The 20,644-nt window shown below is 41.6% G+C and overlaps 57 non-coding genes across 57 annotated transcripts; 17 read left to right on the top strand and 40 right to left on the bottom strand.

The window, feature by feature from the left end:
- Nucleotides 1-198: 198 nt before the first annotated feature.
- Nucleotides 199-270, bottom strand: Trnaq-cug. Its single transcript has one exon. It is a non-coding gene; the product is annotated as a tRNA-Gln (tRNA).
- A 224-nt stretch (nt 271-494) lies between these two features.
- Trnak-uuu lies at nt 495-567 on the bottom strand. Its single transcript has one exon. It is a non-coding gene; the product is annotated as a tRNA-Lys (tRNA).
- Nucleotides 568-746: 179 nt separating this feature from the next.
- On the top strand, nt 747-819 carry Trnar-acg. The gene has a single exon. It is a non-coding gene; the product is annotated as a tRNA-Arg (tRNA).
- A 591-nt stretch (nt 820-1,410) lies between these two features.
- Trnaq-cug lies at nt 1,411-1,482 on the bottom strand. Its single transcript has one exon. It is a non-coding gene; the product is annotated as a tRNA-Gln (tRNA).
- A 224-nt stretch (nt 1,483-1,706) lies between these two features.
- Trnak-uuu lies at nt 1,707-1,779 on the bottom strand. Its single transcript has one exon. It is a non-coding gene; the product is annotated as a tRNA-Lys (tRNA).
- A 179-nt stretch (nt 1,780-1,958) lies between these two features.
- Nucleotides 1,959-2,031, top strand: Trnar-acg. The gene has a single exon. It is a non-coding gene; the product is annotated as a tRNA-Arg (tRNA).
- Nucleotides 2,032-2,095: 64 nt separating this feature from the next.
- Nucleotides 2,096-2,168, top strand: Trnam-cau. The gene has a single exon. It is a non-coding gene; the product is annotated as a tRNA-Met (tRNA).
- A 459-nt stretch (nt 2,169-2,627) lies between these two features.
- Nucleotides 2,628-2,699, bottom strand: Trnaq-cug. Its single transcript has one exon. It is a non-coding gene; the product is annotated as a tRNA-Gln (tRNA).
- Nucleotides 2,700-2,818: 119 nt separating this feature from the next.
- Trnas-gcu lies at nt 2,819-2,900 on the bottom strand. Its single transcript has one exon. It is a non-coding gene; the product is annotated as a tRNA-Ser (tRNA).
- A 128-nt stretch (nt 2,901-3,028) lies between these two features.
- On the bottom strand, nt 3,029-3,101 carry Trnak-uuu. The gene has a single exon. It is a non-coding gene; the product is annotated as a tRNA-Lys (tRNA).
- Nucleotides 3,102-3,417: 316 nt separating this feature from the next.
- Nucleotides 3,418-3,490, top strand: Trnam-cau. Its single transcript has one exon. It is a non-coding gene; the product is annotated as a tRNA-Met (tRNA).
- A 459-nt stretch (nt 3,491-3,949) lies between these two features.
- Nucleotides 3,950-4,021, bottom strand: Trnaq-cug. Its single transcript has one exon. It is a non-coding gene; the product is annotated as a tRNA-Gln (tRNA).
- A 119-nt stretch (nt 4,022-4,140) lies between these two features.
- On the bottom strand, nt 4,141-4,222 carry Trnas-gcu. Its single transcript has one exon. It is a non-coding gene; the product is annotated as a tRNA-Ser (tRNA).
- Nucleotides 4,223-4,350: 128 nt separating this feature from the next.
- Trnak-uuu lies at nt 4,351-4,423 on the bottom strand. The gene has a single exon. It is a non-coding gene; the product is annotated as a tRNA-Lys (tRNA).
- Nucleotides 4,424-4,739: 316 nt separating this feature from the next.
- Trnam-cau lies at nt 4,740-4,812 on the top strand. The gene has a single exon. It is a non-coding gene; the product is annotated as a tRNA-Met (tRNA).
- A 460-nt stretch (nt 4,813-5,272) lies between these two features.
- Nucleotides 5,273-5,344, bottom strand: Trnaq-cug. Its single transcript has one exon. It is a non-coding gene; the product is annotated as a tRNA-Gln (tRNA).
- Nucleotides 5,345-5,463: 119 nt separating this feature from the next.
- Trnas-gcu lies at nt 5,464-5,545 on the bottom strand. Its single transcript has one exon. It is a non-coding gene; the product is annotated as a tRNA-Ser (tRNA).
- Nucleotides 5,546-5,673: 128 nt separating this feature from the next.
- On the bottom strand, nt 5,674-5,746 carry Trnak-uuu. Its single transcript has one exon. It is a non-coding gene; the product is annotated as a tRNA-Lys (tRNA).
- Nucleotides 5,747-5,925: 179 nt separating this feature from the next.
- On the top strand, nt 5,926-5,998 carry Trnar-acg. Its single transcript has one exon. It is a non-coding gene; the product is annotated as a tRNA-Arg (tRNA).
- A 64-nt stretch (nt 5,999-6,062) lies between these two features.
- On the top strand, nt 6,063-6,135 carry Trnam-cau. The gene has a single exon. It is a non-coding gene; the product is annotated as a tRNA-Met (tRNA).
- Nucleotides 6,136-6,594: 459 nt separating this feature from the next.
- Trnaq-cug lies at nt 6,595-6,666 on the bottom strand. Its single transcript has one exon. It is a non-coding gene; the product is annotated as a tRNA-Gln (tRNA).
- Nucleotides 6,667-6,785: 119 nt separating this feature from the next.
- Nucleotides 6,786-6,867, bottom strand: Trnas-gcu. Its single transcript has one exon. It is a non-coding gene; the product is annotated as a tRNA-Ser (tRNA).
- Nucleotides 6,868-6,995: 128 nt separating this feature from the next.
- Trnak-uuu lies at nt 6,996-7,068 on the bottom strand. The gene has a single exon. It is a non-coding gene; the product is annotated as a tRNA-Lys (tRNA).
- A 316-nt stretch (nt 7,069-7,384) lies between these two features.
- Nucleotides 7,385-7,457, top strand: Trnam-cau. The gene has a single exon. It is a non-coding gene; the product is annotated as a tRNA-Met (tRNA).
- Nucleotides 7,458-7,916: 459 nt separating this feature from the next.
- Nucleotides 7,917-7,988, bottom strand: Trnaq-cug. Its single transcript has one exon. It is a non-coding gene; the product is annotated as a tRNA-Gln (tRNA).
- Nucleotides 7,989-8,107: 119 nt separating this feature from the next.
- Nucleotides 8,108-8,189, bottom strand: Trnas-gcu. Its single transcript has one exon. It is a non-coding gene; the product is annotated as a tRNA-Ser (tRNA).
- Nucleotides 8,190-8,317: 128 nt separating this feature from the next.
- Nucleotides 8,318-8,390, bottom strand: Trnak-uuu. The gene has a single exon. It is a non-coding gene; the product is annotated as a tRNA-Lys (tRNA).
- A 316-nt stretch (nt 8,391-8,706) lies between these two features.
- Trnam-cau lies at nt 8,707-8,779 on the top strand. Its single transcript has one exon. It is a non-coding gene; the product is annotated as a tRNA-Met (tRNA).
- A 460-nt stretch (nt 8,780-9,239) lies between these two features.
- On the bottom strand, nt 9,240-9,311 carry Trnaq-cug. The gene has a single exon. It is a non-coding gene; the product is annotated as a tRNA-Gln (tRNA).
- A 119-nt stretch (nt 9,312-9,430) lies between these two features.
- Nucleotides 9,431-9,512, bottom strand: Trnas-gcu. Its single transcript has one exon. It is a non-coding gene; the product is annotated as a tRNA-Ser (tRNA).
- Nucleotides 9,513-9,641: 129 nt separating this feature from the next.
- Nucleotides 9,642-9,714, bottom strand: Trnak-uuu. The gene has a single exon. It is a non-coding gene; the product is annotated as a tRNA-Lys (tRNA).
- Nucleotides 9,715-10,030: 316 nt separating this feature from the next.
- Nucleotides 10,031-10,103, top strand: Trnam-cau. Its single transcript has one exon. It is a non-coding gene; the product is annotated as a tRNA-Met (tRNA).
- Nucleotides 10,104-10,563: 460 nt separating this feature from the next.
- On the bottom strand, nt 10,564-10,635 carry Trnaq-cug. The gene has a single exon. It is a non-coding gene; the product is annotated as a tRNA-Gln (tRNA).
- A 119-nt stretch (nt 10,636-10,754) lies between these two features.
- Nucleotides 10,755-10,836, bottom strand: Trnas-gcu. The gene has a single exon. It is a non-coding gene; the product is annotated as a tRNA-Ser (tRNA).
- A 380-nt stretch (nt 10,837-11,216) lies between these two features.
- Trnar-acg lies at nt 11,217-11,289 on the top strand. The gene has a single exon. It is a non-coding gene; the product is annotated as a tRNA-Arg (tRNA).
- A 591-nt stretch (nt 11,290-11,880) lies between these two features.
- Nucleotides 11,881-11,952, bottom strand: Trnaq-cug. Its single transcript has one exon. It is a non-coding gene; the product is annotated as a tRNA-Gln (tRNA).
- Nucleotides 11,953-12,071: 119 nt separating this feature from the next.
- On the bottom strand, nt 12,072-12,153 carry Trnas-gcu. Its single transcript has one exon. It is a non-coding gene; the product is annotated as a tRNA-Ser (tRNA).
- A 129-nt stretch (nt 12,154-12,282) lies between these two features.
- On the bottom strand, nt 12,283-12,355 carry Trnak-uuu. The gene has a single exon. It is a non-coding gene; the product is annotated as a tRNA-Lys (tRNA).
- An 843-nt stretch (nt 12,356-13,198) lies between these two features.
- Nucleotides 13,199-13,270, bottom strand: Trnaq-cug. The gene has a single exon. It is a non-coding gene; the product is annotated as a tRNA-Gln (tRNA).
- A 613-nt stretch (nt 13,271-13,883) lies between these two features.
- On the top strand, nt 13,884-13,956 carry Trnam-cau. Its single transcript has one exon. It is a non-coding gene; the product is annotated as a tRNA-Met (tRNA).
- Nucleotides 13,957-14,416: 460 nt separating this feature from the next.
- On the bottom strand, nt 14,417-14,488 carry Trnaq-cug. The gene has a single exon. It is a non-coding gene; the product is annotated as a tRNA-Gln (tRNA).
- A 119-nt stretch (nt 14,489-14,607) lies between these two features.
- On the bottom strand, nt 14,608-14,689 carry Trnas-gcu. Its single transcript has one exon. It is a non-coding gene; the product is annotated as a tRNA-Ser (tRNA).
- A 129-nt stretch (nt 14,690-14,818) lies between these two features.
- Trnak-uuu lies at nt 14,819-14,891 on the bottom strand. The gene has a single exon. It is a non-coding gene; the product is annotated as a tRNA-Lys (tRNA).
- A 316-nt stretch (nt 14,892-15,207) lies between these two features.
- Nucleotides 15,208-15,280, top strand: Trnam-cau. Its single transcript has one exon. It is a non-coding gene; the product is annotated as a tRNA-Met (tRNA).
- Nucleotides 15,281-15,740: 460 nt separating this feature from the next.
- On the bottom strand, nt 15,741-15,812 carry Trnaq-cug. Its single transcript has one exon. It is a non-coding gene; the product is annotated as a tRNA-Gln (tRNA).
- A 119-nt stretch (nt 15,813-15,931) lies between these two features.
- On the bottom strand, nt 15,932-16,013 carry Trnas-gcu. Its single transcript has one exon. It is a non-coding gene; the product is annotated as a tRNA-Ser (tRNA).
- Nucleotides 16,014-16,393: 380 nt separating this feature from the next.
- On the top strand, nt 16,394-16,466 carry Trnar-acg. Its single transcript has one exon. It is a non-coding gene; the product is annotated as a tRNA-Arg (tRNA).
- A 591-nt stretch (nt 16,467-17,057) lies between these two features.
- Trnaq-cug lies at nt 17,058-17,129 on the bottom strand. Its single transcript has one exon. It is a non-coding gene; the product is annotated as a tRNA-Gln (tRNA).
- Nucleotides 17,130-17,248: 119 nt separating this feature from the next.
- On the bottom strand, nt 17,249-17,330 carry Trnas-gcu. Its single transcript has one exon. It is a non-coding gene; the product is annotated as a tRNA-Ser (tRNA).
- Nucleotides 17,331-17,459: 129 nt separating this feature from the next.
- Trnak-uuu lies at nt 17,460-17,532 on the bottom strand. The gene has a single exon. It is a non-coding gene; the product is annotated as a tRNA-Lys (tRNA).
- An 843-nt stretch (nt 17,533-18,375) lies between these two features.
- Trnaq-cug lies at nt 18,376-18,447 on the bottom strand. The gene has a single exon. It is a non-coding gene; the product is annotated as a tRNA-Gln (tRNA).
- A 224-nt stretch (nt 18,448-18,671) lies between these two features.
- Nucleotides 18,672-18,744, bottom strand: Trnak-uuu. The gene has a single exon. It is a non-coding gene; the product is annotated as a tRNA-Lys (tRNA).
- Nucleotides 18,745-18,923: 179 nt separating this feature from the next.
- On the top strand, nt 18,924-18,996 carry Trnar-acg. Its single transcript has one exon. It is a non-coding gene; the product is annotated as a tRNA-Arg (tRNA).
- Nucleotides 18,997-19,057: 61 nt separating this feature from the next.
- Nucleotides 19,058-19,133, top strand: Trnam-cau. The gene has a single exon. It is a non-coding gene; the product is annotated as a tRNA-Met (tRNA).
- Nucleotides 19,134-19,593: 460 nt separating this feature from the next.
- Nucleotides 19,594-19,665, bottom strand: Trnaq-cug. Its single transcript has one exon. It is a non-coding gene; the product is annotated as a tRNA-Gln (tRNA).
- A 119-nt stretch (nt 19,666-19,784) lies between these two features.
- On the bottom strand, nt 19,785-19,866 carry Trnas-gcu. The gene has a single exon. It is a non-coding gene; the product is annotated as a tRNA-Ser (tRNA).
- A 517-nt stretch (nt 19,867-20,383) lies between these two features.
- Trnam-cau lies at nt 20,384-20,456 on the top strand. Its single transcript has one exon. It is a non-coding gene; the product is annotated as a tRNA-Met (tRNA).
- Nucleotides 20,457-20,644: the final 188 nt, after the last annotated feature.

Here is a 20,644-nt window from a genome sequence, read left to right as displayed (position 1 = left end):
GAAATAACGATTTGCAACGAACATGTACAGCACCCTCCGACAGCCTGGCGTAATAATGTACTGTTGTAGAAAAACTCATCATAACCAAGTACCCTAATCCATCAGCAACGCAATGCATAAACTCTAAATGAAAGGGTTGCACTGTGGGAAAAAGTCTTGACTGGCCTTTCTTGCAACGATCTCGCCATCTGTTAAAATAGGTCCTACTGAGATTTGAACTCAGATTGTCAGAGTCAGAGTCTGAAGTGCTAACCATTACACCATAGAACCTTAATGAATATCATACCGTGGCTTGAACACTAAGTTTCTACATTGATATGCCGAAACCCCTGATTACTGCATAGCAATTGGAGTGCGTTACAGTTGCCCATTTTTTCCTTGCTAACGTTTTTCATGTAAAGTCAGATTATCTCAGTTTATCTGCACCATCAAATTACAGGATAATTATACCATATCGAACATTACCACATATCTAGTACACAACCTACGTTTCACGCCCGATGAGGGACTTGAACCCTCGACCTCAGGATTAAAAGTCCCGCGCTCTACCGTCTGAGCTAACCGGGCTGTTTTAATCTCCTTATCAACAATTCACTGAAAATCGTATGAACAGTAATAATAAATCCAATTCATGTTAAAGGCTTAAAAACATGACTTCACTAGTAAAGACATGATTCAAACCTGATCACTTTCTGTCGAAAACAAATAGTTATTTCTTAAATTTAGTAATGTTCGTAGTTTAACGTGGGTTTGTGGCGCAATTGATAACGCGCCTGACTACGGATCAGGAGATTCCAGGTTCGACTCCTGGCAAGCTCGATTTACTTGCGTTTCAAGGAAGACACTTGGTTCCATTTTGTTATAGCGTTCAATATTCATGTCGATAGCGCAGTAGGCAGCGCGCGAGTCTCATAATCTCGAGGTCGTGAGTTCGAACCTCACTCGGGGCATTTATGTCATTTTACCTCTTGTAAAAATTCAAGTCCAAATTTAGACGGAGCAAAATACTAAACTGTGCTTCGTTTTGAAAAGGATAGAAAGGGTTGTGGTGTTTACGTCGATTATGGTTTTAACTTCGATGGGGTTGTGCTCGCCAGTACGAAAGTGTTGTTATCTAATTGTAGGCTGTTTGCAAGATATAGTGTCCTTCGGATGTATTTGGGGATGGATGCAAACAGACATACTTTGAAGTGGCAATGGCGATGACTTGAAGAAATAACGATTTGCAACGAACATGTACAGCACCCTCCGACAGCCTGGCGTAATAATGTACTGTTGTAGAAAAACTCATCATAACCAAGTACCCTAATCCATCAGCAACGCAATGCATAAACTCTAAATGAAAGGGTTGCACTGTGGGAAAAAGTCTTGACTGGCCTTTCTTGCAACGATCTCGCCATCTGTTAAAATAGGTCCTACTGAGATTTGAACTCAGATTGTCAGAGTCAGAGTCTGAAGTGCTAACCATTACACCATAGAACCTTAATGAATATCATACCGTGGCTTGAACACTAAGTTTCTACATTGATATGCCGAAACCCCTGATTACTGCATAGCAATTGGAGTGCGTTACAGTTGCCCATTTTTTCCTTGCTAACGTTTTTCATGTAAAGTCAGATTATCTCAGTTTATCTGCACCATCAAATTACAGGATAATTATACCATATCGAACATTACCACATATCTAGTACACAACCTACGTTTCACGCCCGATGAGGGACTTGAACCCTCGACCTCAGGATTAAAAGTCCCGCGCTCTACCGTCTGAGCTAACCGGGCTGTTTTAATCTCCTTATCAACAATTCACTGAAAATCGTATGAACAGTAATAATAAATCCAATTCATGTTAAAGGCTTAAAAACATGACTTCACTAGTAAAGACATGATTCAAACCTGATCACTTTCTGTCGAAAACAAATAGTTATTTCTTAAATTTAGTAATGTTCGTAGTTTAACGTGGGTTTGTGGCGCAATTGATAACGCGCCTGACTACGGATCAGGAGATTCCAGGTTCGACTCCTGGCAAGCTCGATTTACTTGCGTTTCAAGGAAGACACTTGGTTCCATTTGGTTATAGCGTTCAATAACAGTGGTCGCCTCGATAGCGCAGTAGGCAACGCGCGAGTCTCATAATCTCGAGGTCGTGAGTTCGAACCTCACTCGGGGCATGTATGTCATTTTACCTCTTGTAAAAATTCAAGTCCAAATTTAGACGGAGCAAAATACTAAACTGTGCTTCGTTTTGAAAAGGATAGAAAGGGTTGTGTGTTTACGTCGATTATGGTTTTTACTTCGATGGGGTTGTGCTCGCCAGTACGAAAGTGTTGTTATCTAATTGTAGGCTGTTTGCAAGATATAGTGTCCTTCGGATGTATTTGGGGATGGATGCAAACAGACATACTTTGAAGTGGAAATGGCGATGACTTGAAGAAATAACGATTTGCAACGAACATGTACAGCACCCTCCGACAGCCTGGCGTAATAATGTACTGTTGTAGAAAAACTCATCATAACCAAGTACCCTAATCCATCAGCAACGCAATGCATAAACTCTAAATGAAAGGGTTGCACTGTGGGAAAAAGTCTTGACTGGCCTTTCTTGCAACGATCTCGCCATCTGTTAAAATAGGTCCTACTGAGATTTGAACTCAGATTGTCAGAGTCAGAGTCTGAAGTGCTAACCATTACACCATAGAACCTTGATGGATATCATACCGTGGCTTGAACACTAAGTTTCTACATTGATATGCCGAAACCCCTGATTACTGCATAGCAATTGGAGTGCGTTACAGTTGCCAATATCCCTAACTATTCCTTTCGACGAGGATGGGATTCGAACCCATGCGTGCAATGCACAATGGATTAGCAGTCCATCACCTTAACCGCTCGGTCACCTCGTCGGCATTTTTTTCCTTGCTAACGTTTTTCATGTAAAGTCAGATTATCTCAGTTTATCTGCACCATTCAATTACAGGATAATTATACCGTATCGAACATCACCACGTATCTAGTAAAAACCTACGTTTCACGCCCGATGAGGGACTTGAACCCTCGACCTCAGGATTAAAAGTCCCGCGCTCTACCGTCTGAGCTAACCGGGCTGTTTTAATCTCCTTATCAACAATTCACTGAAAATCGTATGAACAGTAATAATAAATCCAATTCATGTTAAAGGCTTAAAAACATGACTTCACTAGTAAAGACATGATTCAAACCTGATCACTTTCTGTCGAAAACAAATAGTTATTTCTTAAATTTAGTAATGTTCGTAGTTTAACGTGGGTTTGTGGCGCAATGGATAACGCGCCTTACTACGGATCAGGAGATTCCAGGTTCGACTCCTGGCAAGCTCGATTTACTTGCGTTTCAAGGAAGACACTTGGTTCCATTTGGTTATAGCGTTCAATAACAGTGTTCGCCTCGATAGCGCAGTAGGCAGCGCGCGAGTCTCATAATCTCGAGGTCGTGAGTTCGAACCTCACTCGGGGCATTTATGTCATTTTACCTCTTGTAAAAATTCAAGTCCAAATTTAGACGGAGCAAAATACTAAACTGTGCTTCGTTTTGAAAAGGATAGAAAGGGTTGTGTGTTTACGTCGATTATGGTTTTTACTTCGATGGGGTTGTGCTCGCCAGTACGAAAGTGTTGTTATCTAATTGTAGGCTGTTTGCAAGATATAGTGTCCTTCGGATGTATTTGGGGATGGATGCAAACAGACATACTTTGAAGTGGAAATGGCGATGACTTGAAGAAATAACGATTTGCAACGAACATGTACAGCACCCTCCGACAGCCTGGCGTAATAATGTACTGTTGTAGAAAAACTCATCATAACCAAGTACCCTAATCCATCAGCAACGCAATGCATAAACTCTAAATGAAAGGGTTGCACTGTGGGAAAAAGTCTTGACTGGCCTTTCTTGCAACGATCTCGCCATCTGTTAAAATAGGTCCTATTGAGATTTGAACTCAGATTGTCAGAGTCAGAGTCTGAAGTGCTAACCATTACACCATAGAACCTTGATGGATATCATACCGTGGCTTGAACACTAAGTTTCTACATTGATATGCCGAAGCCCCTGATTACTGCATAGCAATTGGAGTGCGTTACAGTTGCCAATATCCCTAACTATTCCTTTCGACGAGGATGGGATTCGAACCCATGCGTGCAATGCACAATGGATTAGCAGTCCATCACCTTAACCGCTCGGTCACCTCGTCGGCATTTTTGTCCTTGCTAACGTTTTTCATGTAAAGTCAGATTATCTCAGTTTATCTGCACCATTCAATTACAGGATAATTATACCGTATCGAACATCACCACGTATCTAGTAAAAACCTACGTTTCACGCCCGATGAGGGACTTGAACCCTCGACCTCAGGATTAAAAGTCCCGCGCTCTACCGTCTGAGCTAACCGGGCTGTTTTAATCTCCTTATCAACAATTCACTGAAAATCGTATGAACAGTAATAATAAATCCAATTCATGTTAAAGGCTTAAAAACATGACTTCACTAGTAAAGACATGATTCAAACCTGATCACTTTCTGTCGAAAACAAATAGTTATTTCTTAAATTTAGTAATGTTCGTAGTTTAACGTGGGTTTGTGGCGCAATGGATAACGCGCCTTACTACGGATCAGGAGATTCCAGGTTCGACTCCTGGCAAGCTCGATTTACTTGCGTTTCAAGGAAGACACTTGGTTCCATTTGGTTATAGCGTTCAATAACAGTGGTCGCCTCGATAGCGCAGTAGGCAGCGCGCGAGTCTCATAATCTCGAGGTCGTGAGTTCTAACCTCACTCGGGGCATTTATGTCATTTTACCTCTTGTAAAAATTCAAGTCCAAATTTAGACGGAGCAAAATACTAAACTGTGCTTCGTTTTGAAAAGGATAGAAAGGGTTGTGGTGTTTACGTCGATTATGGTTTTAACTTCGATGGGGTTGTGCTCGCCAGTACGAAAGTGTTGTTATCTAATTGTAGGCTGTTTGCAAGATATAGTGTCCTTCGGATGTATTTGGGGATGGATGCAAACAGACATACTTTGAAGTGGCAATGGCGATGACTTGAAGAAATAACGATTTGCAACGAACATGTACAGCACCCTCCGACAGCCTGGCGTAATAATGTACTGTTGTAGAAAAACTCATCATAACCAAGTACCCTAATCCATCAGCAACGCAATGCATAAACTCTAAATGAAAGGGTTGCACTGTGGGAAAAAGTCTTGACTGGCCTTTCTTGCAACGATCTCGCCATCTGTTAAAATAGGTCCTACTGAGATTTGAACTCAGATTGTCAGAGTCAGAGTCTGAAGTGCTAACCATTACACCATAGAACCTTGATGAATATCATACCGTGGCTTGAACACTAAGTTTCTACATTGATATGCCGAAACCCCTGATTACTGCATAGCAATTGGAGTGCGTTACAGTTGCCAATATCCCTAACTATTCCTTTCGACGAGGATGGGATTCGAACCCATGCGTGCAATGCACAATGGATTAGCAGTCCATCACCTTAACCGCTCGGTCACCTCGTCGGCATTTTTTTCCTTGCTAACGTTTTTCATGTAAAGTCAGATTATCTCAGTTTATCTGCACCATTCAATTACAGGATAATTATACCGTATCGAACATCACCACGTATCTAGTAAAAACCTACGTTTCACGCCCGATGAGGGACTTGAACCCTCGACCTCAGGATTAAAAGTCCCGCGCTCTACCGTCTGAGCTAACCGGGCTGTTTTAATCTCCTTATCAACAATTCACTGAAAATCGTATGAACAGTAATAATAAATCCAATTCATGTTAAAGGCTTAAAAACATGACTTCACTAGTAAAGACATGATTCAAACCTGATCACTTTCTGTCGAAAACAAATAGTTATTTCTTAAATTTAGTAATGTTCGTAGTTTAACGTGGGTTTGTGGCGCAATTGATAACGCGCCTGACTACGGATCAGGAGATTCCAGGTTCGACTCCTGGCAAGCTCGATTTACTTGCGTTTCAAGGAAGACACTTGGTTCCATTTGGTTATAGCGTTCAATAACAGTGGTCGCCTCGATAGCGCAGTAGGCAGCGCGCGAGTCTCATAATCTCGAGGTCGTGAGTTCGAACCTCACTCGGGGCATGTATGTCATTTTACCTCTTGTAAAAATTCAAGTCCAAATTTAGACGGAGCAAAATACTAAACTGTGCTTCGTTTTGAAAAGGATAGAAAGGGTTGTGTGTTTACGTCGATTATGGTTTTTACTTCGATGGGGTTGTGCTCGCCAGTACGAAAGTGTTGTTATCTAATTGTAGGCTGTTTGCAAGATATAGTGTCCTTCGGATGTATTTGGGGATGGATGCAAACAGACATACTTTGAAGTGGAAATGGCGATGACTTGAAGAAATAACGATTTGCAACGAACATGTACAGCACCCTCCGACAGCCTGGCGTAATAATGTACTGTTGTAGAAAAACTCATCATAACCAAGTACCCTAATCCATCAGCAACGCAATGCATAAACTCTAAATGAAAGGGTTGCACTGTGGGAAAAAGTCTTGACTGGCCTTTCTTGCAACGATCTCGCCATCTGTTAAAATAGGTCCTACTGAGATTTGAACTCAGATTGTCAGAGTCAGAGTCTGAAGTGCTAACCATTACACCATAGAACCTTGATGGATATCATACCGTGGCTTGAACACTAAGTTTCTACATTGATATGCCGAAACCCCTGATTACTGCATAGCAATTGGAGTGCGTTACAGTTGCCAATATCCCTAACTATTCCTTTCGACGAGGATGGGATTCGAACCCATGCGTGCAATGCACAATGGATTAGCAGTCCATCACCTTAACCGCTCGGTCACCTCGTCGGCATTTTTTTCCTTGCTAACGTTTTTCATGTAAAGTCAGATTATCTCAGTTTATCTGCACCATTCAATTACAGGATAATTATACCGTATCGAACATCACCACGTATCTAGTAAAAACCTACGTTTCACGCCCGATGAGGGACTTGAACCCTCGACCTCAGGATTAAAAGTCCCGCGCTCTACCGTCTGAGCTAACCGGGCTGTTTTAATCTCCTTATCAACAATTCACTGAAAATCGTATGAACAGTAATAATAAATCCAATTCATGTTAAAGGCTTAAAAACATGACTTCACTAGTAAAGACATGATTCAAACCTGATCACTTTCTGTCGAAAACAAATAGTTATTTCTTAAATTTAGTAATGTTCGTAGTTTAACGTGGGTTTGTGGCGCAATGGATAACGCGCCTTACTACGGATCAGGAGATTCCAGGTTCGACTCCTGGCAAGCTCGATTTACTTGCGTTTCAAGGAAGACACTTGGTTCCATTTGGTTATAGCGTTCAATAACAGTGTTCGCCTCGATAGCGCAGTAGGCAGCGCGCGAGTCTCATAATCTCGAGGTCGTGAGTTCGAACCTCACTCGGGGCATTTATGTCATTTTACCTCTTGTAAAAATTCAAGTCCAAATTTAGACGGAGCAAAATACTAAACTGTGCTTCGTTTTGAAAAGGATAGAAAGGGTTGTGTGTTTACGTCGATTATGGTTTTTACTTCGATGGGGTTGTGCTCGCCAGTACGAAAGTGTTGTTATCTAATTGTAGGCTGTTTGCAAGATATAGTGTCCTTCGGATGTATTTGGGGATGGATGCAAACAGACATACTTTGAAGTGGAAATGGCGATGACTTGAAGAAATAACGATTTGCAACGAACATGTACAGCACCCTCCGACAGCCTGGCGTAATAATGTACTGTTGTAGAAAAACTCATCATAACCAAGTACCCTAATCCATCAGCAACGCAATGCATAAACTCTAAATGAAAGGGTTGCACTGTGGGAAAAAGTCTTGACTGGCCTTTCTTGCAACGATCTCGCCATCTGTTAAAATAGGTCCTATTGAGATTTGAACTCAGATTGTCAGAGTCAGAGTCTGAAGTGCTAACCATTACACCATAGAACCTTGATGGATATCATACCGTGGCTTGAACACTAAGTTTCTACATTGATATGCCGAAGCCCCTGATTACTGCATAGCAATTGGAGTGCGTTACAGTTGCCAATATCCCTAACTATTCCTTTCGACGAGGATGGGATTCGAACCCATGCGTGCAATGCACAATGGATTAGCAGTCCATCACCTTAACCGCTCGGTCACCTCGTCGGCATTTTTGTCCTTGCTAACGTTTTTCATGTAAAGTCAGATTATCTCAGTTTATCTGCACCATTCAATTACAGGATAATTATACCGTATCGAACATCACCACGTATCTAGTAAAAACCTACGTTTCACGCCCGATGAGGGACTTGAACCCTCGACCTCAGGATTAAAAGTCCCGCGCTCTACCGTCTGAGCTAACCGGGCTGTTTTAATCTCCTTATCAACAATTCACTGAAAATCGTATGAACAGTAATAATAAATCCAATTCATGTTAAAGGCTTAAAAACATGACTTCACTAGTAAAGACATGATTCAAACCTGATCACTTTCTGTCGAAAACAAATAGTTATTTCTTAAATTTAGTAATGTTCGTAGTTTAACGTGGGTTTGTGGCGCAATGGATAACGCGCCTTACTACGGATCAGGAGATTCCAGGTTCGACTCCTGGCAAGCTCGATTTACTTGCGTTTCAAGGAAGACACTTGGTTCCATTTGGTTATAGCGTTCAATAACAGTGGTCGCCTCGATAGCGCAGTAGGCAGCGCGCGAGTCTCATAATCTCGAGGTCGTGAGTTCTAACCTCACTCGGGGCATTTATGTCATTTTACCTCTTGTAAAAATTCAAGTCCAAATTTAGACGGAGCAAAATACTAAACTGTGCTTCGTTTTGAAAAGGATAGAAAGGGTTGTGGTGTTTACGTCGATTATGGTTTTAACTTCGATGGGGTTGTGCTCGCCAGTACGAAAGTGTTGTTATCTAATTGTAGGCTGTTTGCAAGATATAGTGTCCTTCGGATGTATTTGGGGATGGATGCAAACAGACATACTTTGAAGTGGCAATGGCGATGACTTGAAGAAATAACGATTTGCAACGAACATGTACAGCACCCTCCGACAGCCTGGCGTAATAATGTACTGTTGTAGAAAAACTCATCATAACCAAGTACCCTAATCCATCAGCAACGCAATGCATAAACTCTAAATGAAAGGGTTGCACTGTGGGAAAAAGTCTTGACTGGCCTTTCTTGCAACGATCTCGCCATCTGTTAAAATAGGTCCTACTGAGATTTGAACTCAGATTGTCAGAGTCAGAGTCTGAAGTGCTAACCATTACACCATAGAACCTTGATGAATATCATACCGTGGCTTGAACACTAAGTTTCTACATTGATATGCCGAAACCCCTGATTACTGCATAGCAATTGGAGTGCGTTACAGTTGCCAATATCCCTAACTATTCCTTTCGACGAGGATGGGATTCGAACCCATGCGTGCAATGCACAATGGATTAGCAGTCCATCACCTTAACCGCTCGGTCACCTCGTCGGCATTTTTTTCCTTGCTAACGTTTTTCATGTAAAGTCAGATTATCTCAGTTTATCTGCACCATTCAATTACAGGATAATTATACCGTATCGAACATCACCACGTATCTAGTACACAACCTACGTTTCACGCCCGATGAGGGACTTGAACCCTCGACCTCAGGATTAAAAGTCCCGCGCTCTACCGTCTGAGCTAACCGGGCTGTTTTAATCTCCTTATCAACAATTCACTGAAAATCGTATGAACAGTAATAATAAATCCAATTCATGTTAAAGGCTTAAAAACATGACTTCACTAGTAAAGACATGATTCAAACCTGATCACTTTCTGTCGAAAACAAATAGTTATTTCTTAAATTCAGTAATGTTCGTAGTTTAACGTGGGTTTGTGGCGCAATGGATAACGCGCCTTTCTACGGATCAGGAGATTCCAGGTTCGACTCCTGGCAAGCTCGATTTACTTGCGTTTCAAGGAAGACACTTGGTTCCATTTGGTTATAGCGTTCAATAACATTGGTCGCCTCGATAGCGCAGTAGGCAGCGCGCGAGTCTCATAATCTAGAGGTCGTGAGTTCGAACCTCACTCGGGGCATTTATGTCATTTTACCTCTTGTAAAAATTCAAGTCCAAATTTAGACGGAGCAAAATACTAAACTGTGCTTCGTTTTGAAAAGGATAGAAAGGGTTGTGGTGTTTACGTCGATTATGGTTTTAACTTCGATGGGGTTGTGCTCGCCAGTACGAAAGTGTTGTTATCTAATTGTAGGCTGTTTGCAAGATATAGTGTCCTTCGGATGTATTTGGGGATGGATGCAAACAGACATACTTTGAAGTGGCAATGGCGATGACTTGAAGAAATAACGATTTGCAACGAACATGTACAGCACCCTCCGACAGCCTGGCGTAATAATGTACTGTTGTAGAAAAACTCATCATAACCAAGTACCCTAATCCATCAGCAACGCAATGCATAAACTCTAAATGAAAGGGTTGCACTGTGGGAAAAAGTCTTGACTGGCCTTTCTTGCAACGATCTCGCCATCTGTTAAAATAGGTCCTACTGAGATTTGAACTCAGATTGTCAGAGTCAGAGTCTGAAGTGCTAACCATTACACCATAGAACCTTGATGAATATCATACCGTGGCTTGAACACTAAGTTTCTACATTGATATGCCGAAACCCCTGATTACTGCATAGCAATTGGAGTGCGTTACAGTTGCCAATATCCCTAACTATTCCTTTCGACGAGGATGGGATTCGAACCCATGCGTGCAATGCACAATGGATTAGCAGTCCATCACCTTAACCGCTCGGTCACCTCGTCGGCATTTTTTTCCTTGCTAACGTTTTTCATGTAAAGTCAGATTATCTCAGTTTATCTGCACCATTCAATTACAGGATAATTATACCGTATCGAACATCACCACATATCTAGTACACAACCTACGTTTCACGCCCGATGAGGGACTTGAACACTCGACCTCAGGATTAAAGTCCCGCGATCTACCGTCTGAGCTAACCGGGCTGTTTTCTTCTCCTTATCAACAATTCACTGAAAATCGTATGAACAGTAATAATAAATCCAATTCATGTTAAAGGCTTAAAAACATGATTTCACTAGTAAAGACATGATTCAAACCTGATCACTTTCTGTCGAAAACAAATAGTTATTTCTTAAATTTAGTAATGTTCGTAGTTTAACGTGGGTTTGTGGCGCAATGGATAACGCGCCTGACTACGGATCAGGAGATTCCAGGTTCGACTCCTGGCAAGCTCGATTTACTTGCGTTTCAAGGAAGACACTTGGTTCTATTTGGTTATAGCGTTCAATATTCATGTCGATAGCGCAGTAGGCAGCGCGCGAGTCTCATAATCTCGAGGTCGTGAGTTCGAACCTCACTCGGGGCATTTATGTCATTTTACCTCTTGTAAAAATTCAAGTCCAAATTTAGACGGAGCAAAATACTAAACTGTGCTTCGTTTTGAAAAGGATAGAAAGGGTTGTGGTGTTTACGTCGATTATGGTTTTAACTTCGATGGGGTTGTGCTCGCCAGTACGAAAGTGTTGTTATCTAATTGTAGGCTGTTTGCAAGATATAGTGTCCTTCGGATGTATTTGGGGATGGATGCAAACAGACATACTTTGAAGTGGCAATGGCGATGACTTGAAGAAATAACGATTTGCAACGAACATGTACAGCACCCTCCGACAGCCTGGCGTAATAATGTACTGTTGTAGAAAAACTCATCATAACCAAGTACCCTAATCCATCAGCAACGCAATGCATAAACTCTAAATGAAAGGGTTGCACTGTGGGAAAAAGTCTTGACTGGCCTTTCTTGCAACGATCTCGCCATCTGTTAAAATAGGTCCTACTGAGATTTGAACTCAGATTGTCAGAGTCAGAGTCTGAAGTGCTAACCATTACACCATAGAACCTTGATGAATATCATACCGTGGCTTGAACACTAAGTTTCTACATTGATATGCCGAAACCCCTGATTACTGCATAGCAATTGGAGTGCGTTACAGTTGCCAATATCCCTAACTATTCCTTTCGACGAGGATGGGATTCGAACCCATGCGTGCAATGCACAATGGATTAGCAGTTCATCACCTTAACCGCTCGGTCACCTCGTCGGCATTTTTTTCCTTGCTAACGTTTTTCATGTAAAGTCAGATTATCTCAGTTTATCTGCACCATTCAATTACAGGATAATTATACCGTATCGAACATCACCACGTATCTAGCACACAACCTACGTTTCACGCCCGATGAGGGACTTGAACCCTCGACCTCAGGATTAAAAGTCCCGCGCTCTACCGTCTGAGCTAACCGGGCTGTTTTAATCTCCTTATCAACAATTCACTGAAAATCGTATGAACAGTAATAATAAATCCAATTCATGTTAAAGGCTTAAAAACATGACTTCACTAGTAAAGACATGATTCAAACCTGATCACTTTCTGTCGAAAACAAATAGTTATTTCTTAAATTTAGTAATGTTCGTAGTTTAACGTGGGTTTGTGGCGCAATGGATAACGCGCCTTACTACGGATCAGGAGATTCCAGGTTCGACTCCTGGCAAGCTCGATTTACTTGCGTTTCAAGGAAGACACTTGGTTCCATTTGGTTATAGCGTTCAATATTCATGTCGATAGCGCAGTAGGCAGCGCGCGAGTCTCATAATCTCGAGGTCGTGAGTTCGAACCTCACTCGGGGCATTTATGTCATTTTACCTCTTGTAAAAATTCAAGTCCAAATTTAGACGGAGCAAAATACTAAACTGTGCTTCGTTTTGAAAAGGATAGAAAGGGTTGTGGTGTTTACGTCGATTATGGTTTTAACTTCGATGGGGTTGTGCTCGCCAGTACGAAAGTGTTGTTATCTAATTGTAGGCTGTTTGCAAGATATAGTGTCCTTCGGATGTATTTGGGGATGGATGCAAACAGACATACTTTGAAGTGGCAATGGCGATGACTTGAAGAAATAACGATTTGCAACGAACATGTACAGCACCCTCCGACAGCCTGGCGTAATAATGTACTGTTGTAGAAAAACTCATCATAACCAAGTACCCTAATCCATCAGCAACGCAATGCATAAACTCTAAATGAAAGGGTTGCACTGTGGGAAAAAGTCTTGACTGGCCTTTCTTGCAACGATCTCGCCATCTGTTAAAATAGGTCCTACTGAGATTTGAACTCAGATTGTCAGAGTCAGAGTCTGAAGTGCTAACCATTACACCATAGAACCTTAATGAATATCATACCGTGGCTTGAACACTAAGTTTCTACATTGATATGCCGAAACCCCTGATTACTGCATAGCAATTGGAGTGCGTTACAGTTGCCCATTTTTTCCTTGCTAACGTTTTTCATGTAAAGTCAGATTATCTCAGTTTATCTGCACCATCAAATTACAGGATAATTATACCATATCGAACATTACCACATATCTAGTACACAACCTACGTTTCACGCCCGATGAGGGACTTGAACCCTCGACCTCAGCATTAAAAGTCCCGCGCTCTACCGTCTGAGCTAACCGGGCTGTTTTAATCTCCTTATCAACAATTCACTGAAAATCGTATGAACAGTAATAATAAATCCAATTCATGTTAAAGGCTTAAAAACATGACTTCACTAGTAAAGACATGATTCAAACCTGATCACTTTCTGTCGAAAACAAATAGTTATTTCTTAAATTTAGTAATGTTCGTAGTTTAACGTGGGTTTGTGGCGCAATGGATAACGCGCCTTACTACGGATCAGGAGATTCCAGGTTCGACTCCTGGCAAGCTCGATTTACTTGCGTTTCAAGGAAGACACTTGGTTCCATTTGGTTATAGCGTTCAATAACAGTGGTCGCCTCGATAGCGCAGTAGGCAGCGCGCGAGTCTCATAATCTCGAGGTCGTGAGTTCTAACCTCACTCGGGGCATTTATGTCATTTTACCTCTTGTAAAAATTCAAGTCCAAATTTAGACGGAGCAAAATACTAAACTGTGCTTCGTTTTGAAAAGGATAGAAAGGGTTGTGGTGTTTACGTCGATTATGGTTTTAACTTCGATGGGGTTGTGCTCGCCAGTACGAAAGTGTTGTTATCTAATTGTAGGCTGTTTGCAAGATATAGTGTCCTTCGGATGTATTTGGGGATGGATGCAAACAGACATACTTTGAAGTGGCAATGGCGATGACTTGAAGAAATAACGATTTGCAACGAACATGTACAGCACCCTCCGACAGCCTGGCGTAATAATGTACTGTTGTAGAAAAACTCATCATAACCAAGTACCCTAATCCATCAGCAACGCAATGCATAAACTCTAAATGAAAGGGTTGCACTGTGGGAAAAAGTCTTGACTGGCCTTTCTTGCAACGATCTCGCCATCTGTTAAAATAGGTCCTACTGAGATTTGAACTCAGATTGTCAGAGTCAGAGTCTGAAGTGCTAACCATTACACCATAGAACCTTGATGAATATCATACCGTGGCTTGAACACTAAGTTTCTACATTGATATGCCGAAACCCCTGATTACTGCATAGCAATTGGAGTGCGTTACAGTTGCCAATATCCCTAACTATTCCTTTCGACGAGGATGGGATTCGAACCCATGCGTGCAATGCACAATGGATTAGCAGTCCATCACCTTAACCGCTCGGTCACCTCGTCGGCATTTTTTTCCTTGCTAACGTTTTTCATGTAAAGTCAGATTATCTCAGTTTATCTGCACCATTCAATTACAGGATAATTATACCGTATCGAACATCACCACGTATCTAGTACACAACCTACGTTTCACGCCCGATGAGGGACTTGAACCCTCGACCTCAGGATTAAAAGTCCCGCGCTCTACCGTCTGAGCTAACCGGGCTGTTTTAATCTCCTTATCAACAATTCACTGAAAATCGTATGAACAGTAATAATAAATCCAATTCATGTTAAAGGCTTAAAAACATGACTTCACTAGTAAAGACATGATTCAAACCTGATCACTTTCTGTCGAAAACAAATAGTTATTTCTTAAATTCAGTAATGTTCGTAGTTTAACGTGGGTTTGTGGCGCAATGGATAACGCGCCTTTCTACGGATCAGGAGATTCCAGGTTCGACTCCTGGCAAGCTCGATTTACTTGCGTTTCAAGGAAGACACTTGGTTCCATTTGGTTATAGCGTTCAATAACATTGGTCGCCTCGATAGCGCAGTAGGCAGCGCGCGAGTCTCATAATCTCGAGGTCGTGAGTTCGAACCTCACTCGGGGCATTTATGTCATTTTACCTCTTGTAAAAATTCAAGTCCAAATTTAGACGGAGCAAAATACTAAACTGTGCTTCGTTTTGAAAAGGATAGAAAGGGTTGTGGTGTTTACGTCGATTATGGTTTTAACTTCGATGGGGTTGTGCTCGCCAGTACGAAAGTGTTGTTATCTAATTGTAGGCTGTTTGCAAGATATAGTGTCCTTCGGATGTATTTGGGGATGGATGCAAACAGACATACTTTGAAGTGGCAATGGCGATGACTTGAAGAAATAACGATTTGCAACGAACATGTACAGCACCCTCCGACAGCCTGGCGTAATAATGTACTGTTGTAGAAAAACTCATCATAACCAAGTACCCTAATCCATCAGCAACGCAATGCATAAACTCTAAATGAAAGGGTTGCACTGTGGGAAAAAGTCTTGACTGGCCTTTCTTGCAACGATCTCGCCATCTGTTAAAATAGGTCCTACTGAGATTTGAACTCAGATTGTCAGAGTCAGAGTCTGAAGTGCTAACCATTACACCATAGAACCTTGATGAATATCATACCGTGGCTTGAACACTAAGTTTCTACATTGATATGCCGAAACCCCTGATTACTGCATAGCAATTGGAGTGCGTTACAGTTGCCAATATCCCTAACTATTCCTTTCGACGAGGATGGGATTCGAACCCATGCGTGCAATGCACAATGGATTAGCAGTCCATCACCTTAACCGCTCGGTCACCTCGTCGGCATTTTTTTCCTTGCTAACGTTTTTCATGTAAAGTCAGATTATCTCAGTTTATCTGCACCATTCAATTACAGGATAATTATACCGTATCGAACATCACCACATATCTAGTACACAACCTACGTTTCACGCCCGATGAGGGACTTGAACACTCGACCTCAGGATTAAAGTCCCGCGATCTACCGTCTGAGCTAACCGGGCTGTTTTCTTCTCCTTATCAACAATTCACTGAAAATCGTATGAACAGTAATAATAAATCCAATTCATGTTAAAGGCTTAAAAACATGATTTCACTAGTAAAGACATGATTCAAACCTGATCACTTTCTGTCGAAAACAAATAGTTATTTCTTAAATTTAGTAATGTTCGTAGTTTAACGTGGGTTTGTGGCGCAATGGATAACGCGCCTGACTACGGATCAGGAGATTCCAGGTTCGACTCCTGGCAAGCTCGATTTACTTGCGTTTCAAGGAAGACACTTGGTTCTATTTGGTTATAGCGTTCAATATTCATGTCGATAGCGCAGTAGGCAGCGCGCGAGTCTCATAATCTCGAGGTCGTGAGTTCGAACCTCACTCGGGGCATTTATGTCATTTTACCTCTTGTAAAAATTCAAGTCCAAATTTAGACGGAGCAAAATACTAAACTGTGCTTCGTTTTGAAAAGGATAGAAAGGGTTGTGGTGTTTACGTCGATTATGGTTTTAACTTCGATGGGGTTGTGCTCGCCAGTACGAAAGTGTTGTTATCTAATTGTAGGCTGTTTGCAAGATATAGTGTCCTTCGGATGTATTTGGGGATGGATGCAAACAGACATACTTTGAAGTGGCAATGGCGATGACTTGAAGAAATAACGATTTGCAACGAACATGTACAGCACCCTCCGACAGCCTGGCGTAATAATGTACTGTTGTAGAAAAACTCATCATAACCAAGTACCCTAATCCATCAGCAACGCAATGCATAAACTCTAAATGAAAGGGTTGCACTGTGGGAAAAAGTCTTGACTGGCCTTTCTTGCAACGATCTCGCCATCTGTTAAAATAGGTCCTACTGAGATTTGAACTCAGATTGTCAGAGTCAGAGTCTGAAGTGCTAACCATTACACCATAGAACCTTGATGAATATCATACCGTGGCTTGAACACTAAGTTTCTACATTGATATGCCGAAACCCCTGATTACTGCATAGCAATTGGAGTGCGTTACAGTTGCCAATATCCCTAACTATTCCTTTCGACGAGGATGGGATTCGAACCCATGCGTGCAATGCACAATGGATTAGCAGTTCATCACCTTAACCGCTCGGTCACCTCGTCGGCATTTTTTTCCTTGCTAACGTTTTTCATGTAAAGTCAGATTATCTCAGTTTATCTGCACCATTCAATTACAGGATAATTATACCGTATCGAACATCACCACGTATCTAGCACACAACCTACGTTTCACGCCCGATGAGGGACTTGAACCCTCGACCTCAGGATTAAAAGTCCCGCGCTCTACCGTCTGAGCTAACCGGGCTGTTTTAATCTCCTTATCAACAATTCACTGAAAATCGTATGAACAGTAATAATAAATCCAATTCATGTTAAAGGCTTAAAAACATGACTTCACTAGTAAAGACATGATTCAAACCTGATCACTTTCTGTCGAAAACAAATAGTTATTTCTTAAATTTAGTAATGTTCGTAGTTTAACGTGGGTTTGTGGCGCAATGGATAACGCGCCTTACTACGGATCAGGAGATTCCAGGTTCGACTCCTGGCAAGCTCGATTTACTTGCGTTTCAAGGAAGACACTTGGTTCCATTTGGTTATAGCGTTCAATATTCATGTCGATAGCGCAGTAGGCAGCGCGCGAGTCTCATAATCTCGAGGTCGTGAGTTCGAACCTCACTCGGGGCATTTATGTCATTTTACCTCTTGTAAAAATTCAAGTCCAAATTTAGACGGAGCAAAATACTAAACTGTGCTTCGTTTTGAAAAGGATAGAAAGGGTTGTGGTGTTTACGTCGATTATGGTTTTAACTTCGATGGGGTTGTGCTCGCCAGTACGAAAGTGTTGTTATCTAATTGTAGGCTGTTTGCAAGATATAGTGTCCTTCGGATGTATTTGGGGATGGATGCAAACAGACATACTTTGAAGTGGCAATGGCGATGACTTGAAGAAATAACGATTTGCAACGAACATGTACAGCACCCTCCGACAGCCTGGCGTAATAATGTACTGTTGTAGAAAAACTCATCATAACCAAGTACCCTAATCCATCAGCAACGCAATGCATAAACTCTAAATGAAAGGGTTGCACTGTGGGAAAAAGTCTTGACTGGCCTTTCTTGCAACGATCTCGCCATCTGTTAAAATAGGTCCTACTGAGATTTGAACTCAGATTGTCAGAGTCAGAGTCTGAAGTGCTAACCATTACACCATAGAACCTTGATGAATATCATACCGTGGCTTGAACACTAAGTTTCTACATTGATATGCCGAAACCCCTGATTACTGCATAGCAATTGGAGTGCGTTACAGTTGCCCATTTGTTCCTTGCTAACGTTTTTCATGTAAAGTCAGATTATCTCAGTTTATCTGCACCATCCAATTACAGGATAATTATACCGTATCGAACATCACCACATATCTAGTACACAACCTACGTTGCACGCCCGATGAGGGACTTGAACCCTCGACCTCAGGATTAAAAGTCCCGCGCTCTACCGTCTGAGCTAACCGGGCTGTTTTAATCTCCTTATCAACAATTCACTGAAAATCGTATGAACAGTAATAATAAATCCAATTCATGTTAAAGGCTTAAAAACATGACTTCACTAGTAAAGACATGATTCAAACCTGATCACTTTCTGTCGAAAACAAATAGTTATTTCTTAAATTTAGTAATGTTCGTAGTTTAACGTGGGTTTGTGGCGCAATGGATAACGCGCCTGACTACGGATCAGGAGATTCCAGGTTCGACTCCTGGCAAGCTCGATTTACTTGTATTTCAAGGAAGCCACTTGGTTCCATTTGGTTATAGCGTTCAATAACAGTGGTCTACTCGATAGCGCAGTAGGCAGCGCGCGAGTCTCATAATCTCGAGGTCGTGAGTTCGAACCTCACTCGGGGCATTTATGTCATTTTACCTCTTGTAAAAATTCAAGTCCAAATTTAGACGGAGCAAAATACTAAACTGTGCTTCGTTTTGAAAAGGATAGAAAGGGTTGTGGTGTTTACGTCGATTATGGTTTTTACTTCGATGGGGTTGTGCTCGCCAGTACGAAAGTGTTGTTATCTAATTGTAGGCTGTTTGCAAGATATAGTGTCCTTCGGATGTATTTGGGGATGGATGCAAACAGACATACTTTGAAGTGGCAATGGCGATGACTTGAAGAAATAACGATTTGCAACGAACATGTACAGCACCCTCCGACAGCCTGGCGTAATAATGTACTGTTGTAGAAAAACTCATCATAACCAAGTACCCTAATACATCAGCAACGCAATGCATAAACTCTAAATGAAAGGGTTGCACTGTGGGAAAAAGTCTTGACTGGCCTTTCTTGCAACGATCTCGCCATCTGTTAAAATAGGTCCCACTGAGATTTGAACTCAGATTTTCAGAGTCAGAGTCTGAAGTGCTAACCATTACACCATAGAACCTTGATGAATATCATACCGTGGCTTGAACACTAAGTTTCTACATTGATATGCCGAAACCCCTGATTACTGCATAGCAATTGGAGTGCGTTACAGTTGCCAATATCCCTAACTATTCCTTTCGACGAGGATGGGATTCGAACCCATGCGTGCAATGCACAATGGATTAGCAGTCCATCACCTTAACCGCTCGGTCACCTCGTCGGCATTTTTTTCCTTGCTAACGTTTTTAATGTAAAGTCAGATTATCTCAGTTTATCTGCACCATCCAATTACAGGATAATTATACCGTATCGAACATCACCACGTATCTAGTAAAAACCTACGTTTCACGCCCGATAAGGGACTTGAACCCTCAACCTCAGGATTAAAAGTCCCGCGCTCTACCGTCTGAGCTAACCGGGCTGTTTTAATCTCCTTATCAACAATTCACTGAAAATCGTATGAACAGTAATAATAAATCCAATTCATGTTAAAGGCTTAAAAACATGACTTCACTAGTAAAGACATGATTCAAACCTGATCACTTTCTGTCGAAAACAAATAGTTATTTCTTAAATTTAGTAATGTTCGTAGTTTAACGTGGGTTTGTGGAGCAATGGATAACGCGCCTGACTACGGATCAGGAGATTCCAGGTTCGACTCCTGGCAAGCTCGATTTACTTGTGTTTCAAGGAAGCCACTTGGTTCCATTTGGTTATAGCGTTCAATAACAGTGGTCGCCTCGATAGCGCAGCAGGCAGCGCGCGAGTCTCATAATCTCGAGGTCGTGAGTTCGAACCTCACTCGGGGCATTTATGTCATTTTACCTCTTGTAAAAATTCAAGTCCAAATTTAGACAGAGCAAAATACTAAACTGTGCTTCGTTTTGAAAAGGATAGAAAGGGTTGTGTGTTTACGTCGATTATGGTTTTTACTTCGATGGGGTTGTGCTCGCCAGTACGAAAGTGTTGTTATCTAATTGTAGGCTGTTTGCAAGATA

The sequence above is a fragment of the Daphnia pulicaria genome, chromosome 7, assembly GCF_021234035.1.
Source record: "Daphnia pulicaria isolate SC F1-1A chromosome 7, SC_F0-13Bv2, whole genome shotgun sequence".
In the NCBI taxonomy this organism is placed as follows: domain Eukaryota; kingdom Metazoa; phylum Arthropoda; class Branchiopoda; order Diplostraca; family Daphniidae; genus Daphnia; species Daphnia pulicaria.
Note: the sequence above shows the minus strand (reverse complement) of the source record. Positions and strands in the feature narration are given on the sequence as shown.